Below are 8,746 nucleotides of genomic sequence, written 5' to 3' on the forward strand. Positions count from 1 at the left end.
TTGCTCCATGTTTTCAGGAATGAAAGAATCACATTTTGGAGATGAAATTCACACAATTATTAATGTTTAGGACAATTACATGCTCAGCTTGATTCTATCATTTTTGACTTCACAGTGCTTTCTTCTAAACATGTTTGAAATTTTTTCACCCTTTACTGATGTGTCCTTAGAGCTATTTCTGCTACTGTCTTTAAAGAACTACATAAACATTATTAACTTCTTTCTGAAATGCACATTTTGCAATTGTTTTTCTGAGATAATCTCAACTCCACATACAAAACGTCATACCAGGGCCTGCAGAAATAATCATCACTTCCTAGCAGAAAGATGAGATCATGGGGTTCAGATACCCTTTTATTTCAGGGTTCACGTGCTGCCTTTTGTATATGTGCTTCAACTGAAAAATCACACCTTCTGTACATTACCCAAACTAGCATCAATTAAGTTGCTTTTTGTTTGATTCCTAAGAGGAATTGCATGTATCTGGGGATATGGATAAAAAGTATTACATGGATAAAAGTGTTCCTCAATGAGTGAGACAATCCCTAACTATGCAGGCAAGAGAGAGGTTTTGCGTGGAACCAGAAGCAGACCTTGTTGTCCATCTTTTTCAGGGTGGCCCACCATTTGTTCAAAAGAAAACCACAGGCTCAAAATGGGTTACTTATGATAGGCCATGACACAAAATTGGGCCTTGATACCTAACCTAATTGAAGCTTCAACTTTCCCTGGGAATGTAGCCTTAACCAGTCAGTTAAGAATTTTCTGGTTGGCACCAATGAGGTAATCTGTCACATGGGGCCTCTCCATTCCCCCAAGGGAAGATGAGGTAACCTGGCACATAGACCCTTTCCATTCCCCAAAGGTAGGTTACCTAAACCTTAAATCATCTTTTTTATTGATGACTTCCTCGTTGTACCTTAAAAAAACCTTTCCTGTTCTGTAGCCCTTTGGAGCTCCCCTCTACTCATTCGTTAGACGGGATGACGCTTGATTCGTGAACCAATCTCTAAAGCCAATTATATTTTTAAAATTTACTCAGTTGATTTTTTTTTTTTGATTCTGAAACCCGGTGTTGAAGTTTTTTGTTTGTTTGTTTGTTTGTTTTTCAACATACCCCTCTTCTTTCTTGCCAGTCAGGACCTGAATGGGATCTTTTCTATTGTTCTTAACCAATCACACTGAAACTCACAAAAGTGACTCTAATGCTTCAGGCTACAAGTATTGGAGAGCAGTAACATCAATTTTCCAGCTATGCATGTACTCATTTATGTCTGAATGGCTCTGTCGAACGATGTGCCGCTTACCTCAGTTGTGGACTGAAGAGGAACACACAACCTAAAAGTTTCTAGTTTTATTCAGGGATCTTACTCAGGACTATAGCTCTGGAGACAACCTTTCAGATTGCTCTGAGGAACTGCTCCATAGAGGTAAGGGAGAATCCAGGATATAGAGGAGTTTTTTGTTTCTTGCTTTTCTTTTTTTTCTGGAAAAAACAGGTAGTCGAACATTAAGGGACTGCTGGTAATCACAAAGAACAGACAACTCAAGTTAATGATTTCAGTGCTTTTCTGTGTATGAGAAGATGCAAGAATCTGGCTTCCTTGAAACTCGTCCTTAGATATGCATCTTAACTATTAAGGGTCATTGTCCAAATTACAGAGTGCTTCCTGCCTTTCTCCATCTTGATTTCCCCTCAGGGCACACCTTTGGGGAACGGCTGCAGTGGGGGCTGGCTTGATCCTTTTAGAAGTGGAATGGGTGGGGGGGGGCAAAATTCTCTGCCCACACAGTAATAGAATTTGGAAACGTCTAAAATAATAGACTTGTCCTCTGAGAGCAGGCTGAACTTCAAGGAGTCTAAAACAACGTCTCTTCACGCCTTTCACAAGGAGCAAAGCCCCTCCCTCTGGGTAGGAGCACCATTTCTCCCGCATTCCTTGGGGTACCTTCCAGCCTACGTTCTGGCGGTAAGGATGGAGAACACCCTTCCCTGAGGTCTCCAGAGCTCTGAGAACGATATTACCCGGAAGAGCCTAGGCACAGAGACACCAGGCATGAACCAATGAGGGATCAGGATGAGGGCTTTCCCCGAGTGAGCATGCGTCAGGGGCGGGACCTCCGGCATCCTGTCCTGGCGATCATTTTGCTTGGTGGGGGGTCCGGCGGAGCAGGGAACTGTGCTCGGATACCGTCGTCCTCTGTCGGGGGCTGTTGTCCTCACGGCGTAGTGTGGGAGGAAGGGGACACCACCTAGCCAGCCAAGTCGCGCTCATTTTGGTGTCTCTCTCGTTGGCTCGCTGGTCGGGAACGGGAAGGTCCGAAAGGAGGCTGTGTCCCCGCTGCACAGAGGCGTGTCAAGTTCGGCGATGCAGTCCGGGGTGCCGCGCGCCAGACCCGGGATAAGGGACGCCGCTCCCAGCCCTCTGAGATCACAGAATCCGATGGCGGCGGCGCTGAGGGACCCGCCTCAGGTAAACGCTTGTCCTCCGGGCCCTCACCGCCCTCACCCCACCAGACACTGAAGCCCCCAGTGCGGGGCGCCTGCTCACTCGCCCTCAGCCCCGGCCGCGGTGTCCAGGACGGTGAGGCGGTCGTGGGTGGAGTTCTGTTTCCGACAGATAGTGCGTGGTCGCGTGTAGAAGAGGGTTACAGGCGGAGAGGAGGATACATGGGAAGGTTGGAGGTCGGGACCGGGGTACAGCAACTCTGTGCTTTCTGTTAGAAGCAAGATGCAGTGGGGCCAGAGTCAAGCCTGCACTGTTGCTGCTTGAGAAGTTGGCCATCTGTTATACAAGTAATATGAGGTTTGAATCGCAGGTGGGAGGTGGTCTTCCCCAGATCAAAAGAGGCTACAACTAGTTGCAGACAAGAGATCAACTGTGGGAGTAAGGGGGGAGGCAGGAAACACAGGAAGATTAATTGCAATAACCTAGGTGAGTGCTGATGGACCAGAGTGACTGTCCTGGAGTGTGATAAGTTCTGGATCCAGTTTTGGAGAAAGGCAAAGCCAATTGTGGGTGTTGCTGATGACAGAAAGGAAGTAGTGATGGATGACCGGAAGGTTTTTGGCCCTTATTAGACAAAGGGATGAAAACTTCATCAACTGGATGGGGACGTCAGCAGCAGGTTAATTTTCCTTGGAAATATCACAAGGTTGTTTTGGCTCTGTTAAAGAGTCTGAGATGTTTCAGAGAAGAGTGAGTGTAGGCAACAAGTGGGCAGCTGGACAGGCAGGTCTGGAAAACTGGGGAAGGCGTTCAGGAATGGAAATTTTCAAAAGTGATGTCTACTGTGTGGACCAGGGTGGAGCTGTCTCACATTTAGGGGGGATGCAGGTTATAGTGGCCATGGTATTAGTAGGTCAGAAAGACTGGTGTGTGCTGAGGAGTGGTTCTCTGGCTCAGGGCCTGGTTGGGTTTGCTGGGCATTGAAAACCCAAGTGAGGTAGAGAAGTGGCAGTGGGAATGGTATGGGAGAGAGGTTGATCTGGCGGGAGGGCGAGGCTTCCATGGGATGAGTGGATGAGTGACAGCTGAGGAGACTTAGGAGTAATTGAGACAAAAAGGCAGTGCTACTGGGTCTGTTGCTTATTTAGTATTACTACTATGTGGCTTCTCCAGAATTTTGTGGTGAGCTTTGACGGGGTCTAGGACATTTGAGGCTTGCTAGTGGATATGGTCTGCGGCAAATGTCGTCATTTGTTGGTCACTGTGACTGGCAGGGAGATATTTAGGACTGGGTTTTTTTGTTTGTTTTGTTTTGTTTTTACAAAGATTGAGTTGAGACAGAGAGGAGTGTTGTGGCTGCTGAAAGGGCAAAACTGGCAGTAAAAAAAGTTGAAGAGAGTTGAGGGAATATGAAATTCACATGTGGTTCTGGGTGGCTAGTACTGAAGCAAAAATTAGAGGCAGTTGGGGAGATCTTCTAAGCAGCGTTTGTGGCTTACTCTGGTGTTGGATCCATCAGAGGACTGGGGTTGTACCGAATCTTTTTTTTTTCTTTCTTTCTTTTTGCGGTACGTGGGCCTCTCACCGCTGCGGCCTCTCCCGCTGCGGAGCACAGGCTCCGGACGCGCAGGCCCAGCGGCCATGGCTCACGGGCCCAGCCGCTCCGCGGCATGCGGGACCCTGCCGGACTGGGGCACAAACCCGTGTCCCCTGCATGGGCAGGCAGACTCTCAACCACTGCGCCACCAGGGAAGCCCTGTACCGAATCTTGTTTGAATTTCTCAAGCCCTCTCTGGATGCCAAGCGCCAAATATGTGGGTATGTTCAGGGAGAATTCTATGGTGTGGTGCATGGATGTGGCAGTGCTGTGGAAGCGCAACTGTAGGGTCTGAAATTGTGAGATAAATGTCATCTACAGAATGATGTGCACATGGAGAGGAAGTGTGAGCTGATGGCCCCCAGGCCCTGCTGTTGAGGCTGTACCAGTGAAGCATGAGCTGACATTTGGCTGTCTGGATTCCCACAATTTGGGAGACCCCAGGGGAATTGCTTGGCTGGAGGGACGGGACATTGCAGGTCAAGCCTAGAGCTTAGATGGCATCTATGTGCCCCCCTACCTGTTATTGCTGAGGACTGAACAAAGTTATTAATGGGCTGTGAGGAGACAGAGGGAGTCAATTGCCCCAGGGCCTGGCATCCTCTCTCAGGTGGGGAGCTCTGGTGGAGGATGACTGGAATAGATATATGAGGAGATGGATTGTGGGTTCTCAGAGGGAGAATGTTCAAGCTTTCATCTATCCCCTTCATGACAGGGTGGTGTGACCTTTCCGGATGTTGCTGTGCGCTTCTCCTGGGGGGAGTGGAAGCTTCTTGATGAGGCTCAGAGACGCCTGTACCTCAGTGTGACGCTGGACATCTATGCACTTATATCCTCGCTGGGTAAGACCCTCACCCTCCCCAGTGACCTGGGCTAGGCTCTGTATCCTGCCTCACCCTCACCCCCGCTTCCCGAAGGACGTGTTCTGTCCACCCATGTGGTGTAGAGACAGCTTGTTTCCCCAGTAGTCTGTGTAGTTGTTGTGGTAGGTAGAAGGCTGGGGTATTTGCACTGTCATCTTCTCTCCTGCAGCCCCAGTCCTTGCTATTCTGTAAATTTATTGACTGATTTATTTATTTTTGGCTGCATTGGGTTTTCTTTGTTTCATGCGGGCTTTCTCTAGTTGCGGCAAGCGGGGGCTACTCTTCGTTGTGGTGCTCGGGTTTCTCATTGCGGTGGCTTCTCTTTTTGCAGAGCATGGGCTCTAGGCACGTGGGCTTCAGTAGCTGTGGCACACGGGCTTAGTTGCTCCACAGGATGTGGGATCTTCCCGGACCAGGGCTCAAACCCGTGTTCCCTGCATTGGCAGGCGGATTCTTAACCACTGCGCCACCAGGGAAGTCAGGCTTTTGGGAATCTTAGTTCCCCGACCTGAGATTGAACCTGGGCCCTCGGAAGTGAGTGAGTGCATGGAGTCCTAACCACTGGACTGCCAGGGAATTCCCTTATGGCCATTTTAACAATACTAATTCTTCCAATCCATGAATATTGGATGTATTTTCATTTGTTTCCATCTGTAATTTCCTTTATTAGTGTTTTATAATTTTTATTGTACACATTTTTCTGCTCCTAGGTTAATTTTCTTCCTAAGTATTTATTGATCTTGATGCTATTACTGCGATTGCTTTCTTCGTTTCTTTCAAGATAGTCCATTGTTACTGTGCTGAAATGCGAGTGATTTTTGTATGTTGATTTTGTATCCTGCAGCTTTCTGATTCTGCTTATTCATTCTAACAGTTTGGTGGGAGACTCTTTAAGGTCTTCTATACATAAGGTCATGTCATCTGCAGAGAAGACTTTGCTTTTCAGATTTAAATCTGTTATTTATTTTTGTTGCCTAATTGTTCTGTGTAGACTTTAGTACCCTGTGGAATAAAAGTGATCAGAAAGTGACAGTCCTTGTCTTGTTCCTGATTACAGAGAACAAGATTTTAGCTTCTACCATGAATATGAAGTAGGCTGTGGGTTGTCATATTATATGGAGTATATCATGGTGAAGTCCGTTCCTTCTGTACCGAATTTGTTGAGAGTTTATATCATGAAAAGATCATACGATTTTATACTCTACTTGCTAGGGTGGTGGGGTATTGCATACGTTGATTTGTGTACCTTGAGGCATCCTTGCAACCCAAGGGTAAATCAGACTTAATTAGGGTATATTATCTTTTTCTTGTGCTGTTGAATTTGGTTTGGTAGTATTTTATTGAGGATTTCTGTTTAGGTGTTCATCATGAATATTGGTCTGCATTTTTCATGTAGTGTCCTTGGGTAGTAGGGTAATGTTGGCCTCATAAAATGAGTTCAGAAGTTGTTGATACTATTAAATTTTGGAAGTTTGTGGAGGATTGATGCTAATTCTTTTTAAATGTTTTCTAGAATTCACCAGTGAATGTATCTGGTCCTGGGATTTTCATCCCATTCATTTCTTTTTCTTTCTTTTTTTTTTTTTTTTCATGCCATCACTGGACCAACAGGGAATTCCCTCATGATTCAGTCTTGGTTGTTTGTTCATAGGACTGTATTTATTTCTTCTAGGTTATGCAGTTTGTTGGCATTTAACTCATCATAATAGTCTCTAATGATCGGTTGCATTTCTGTGTTATCAGTTGTAATGTGTTTTTAATTTCTGATTTTTCTTTTGCAAAATTAATTTTATTATTATTTTTTTTACATCTTTTTTGGAGTATAATTGCTTTACAATGGTGTGTTTCTGCTTTATAACAAAGTGAGTCAGCTATACAAATACATATATCCCCATATCTCCTCCCTCTTGCATCTCCCTCCCACCATCCCTATCCCACCCCTCTAGCTGGTCACAAAGTACCGAACTGATCTCCGTGTGCTATGCGGCTGCTTCCCACTAGCTATCTATTTTACATTTGGTAGTGTATATATGTCAATACCATTCTCTCACTTTGTCCCAGCTTACCCTTCCCACTCCCCGTGTCCTTAAGTCCATTCTCTACATCTGTGTCTTTATTTCCTGTCCTGCCCCTGGGTTCTTCAGAATCTTTTTTTTACTATTATTCCATATATATGTGTTAGCATACGGTATTTGTTTTTCTCTTTCTGACTTACTTTACTCTGTATGAGAGACTCTAGGTACATCCATCTCACTACAAATAACTCAGTTTCATTTCTTTTTATGGCTGAGTAATATTCCATTGTATATATGTGCCACATCTTCTTTATCCATTCATCTGTTGATGGATACTGAGTTTGCTTCCATGTCCTGGCTATTGTAAATAGAGATGCAATGAACATTGTGATACATGATTCTTTTTGAATTATGGTTTTCTCAAGGTATATGCCCAATAGTGGGATTGCTGGGTCGTATGGTAGTTCTATTTTTAATATTTTAAGGAGGCTCCATACTGTTCTCCATAATGACTGTATCAATTTACTTTCCCGCAAACAGTGCAAGAGAGTTCCCTTTTCTCCGCACCATCTCCAGCATTTATTGTGTGTAGATTTTTTGATGATGACCATTCTGGCTGCTGTGAAGTGATACCTCATTGTAGCTTTTTCTTTTTTTTTTAATTATTTATTTATTTATGACTCCATTGGGTCTTCGTTGCTGCACGGGGGCTTTCTGTAGTTGCGGCGAGTGGGGGCTACTCTTCATTGTGGTGCGCGGGCTTCTCATTGCGTTGGCTTCTCTTGTTGCAGAGCATGGGCTCTAGGTGCGCGGGCTTCAGTAGTTGTGGCTCATGGGCTCTAGAGCGCAGGCTCAGTAGTTGTGGCACACAGGCTTAGCTGCTCAGCAGCACGTGGGATCTTCCCAGACCAGGGCTTGAACCCGCGTCCCCTGCATTGGCAGGCAGATTCTTAACCACTGCACCACCAGGGAAGACCCCTCATTGTAGTTTTGATTTGCATTTCTCTAATGATTAGTGATGTTGAGCATCCTTTCTTGAGTTTGTTGGCAATTTGTATATCTTCTTTGGAAAAGTGTCTCTTTAGATCTTCTGTCCACTTTTGGATTGGGTTGTTTGTCTTTTGATATTGAGCTGCATGAGCTGCTTGTAAATTTTGCAGATTAATCCTTTGTCAGTTGCTTCATTTGTAAATATTTTCTCCCATTCTGAGGGTTGTCTTTTTGTCTTGTTTATGTTTTCCTTTTCTGTGCAAAAGCTTTTAAGTTTCATTAGGTCTCATTTGTTTATTTTTGTTTTTATTTCCATTTCTCTAGGAGGTGGGTCAAAAAGGATCTTGCTATGATTTATGTCATAGAGTGTTCTGCCTATGTTTTCCTCTAAGAGTTTTATAGTGTCTGGCCTTACATTTAGGACTTTAATCCATTTTGAGTTTATTTTTGTGTATGGGGTTAGGGAGTGTTCTAATTTCTTTCATTTACATGTAGCTGTCCTGTTTTCCCAGCACCACTTATTGAAGAAGCTGTCTTTTCTACATTGTATGTTCTTGCCTCCTTTATCAAAAATAAAGTGACCAGGGCTTCCCTGGTGGCACAGTGGTTGAGAGTCTGCCTGCTGATGCAGGGGACACAGTTCGTGCCCCGGTCCGGGAAGATCCCACATGCTGGGGAGCGGCTGGGCCTGTGAGCCTGTGTTCCACAACGGGAGAGGCCACAACAGTGAGAGGCCCACGTACCGTAAAAAAAATATATATATATATGGTGACCATATGGGCGTGCGTTTATCTCTGGGCTTTCTTTCCTGTTCCATTGATCAATATTTCT

The sequence above is a fragment of the Stenella coeruleoalba genome (genome assembly GCF_951394435.1).
Source record: "Stenella coeruleoalba genome assembly, chromosome: 20".
Lineage (NCBI taxonomy): Eukaryota > Metazoa > Chordata > Mammalia > Artiodactyla > Delphinidae > Stenella > Stenella coeruleoalba.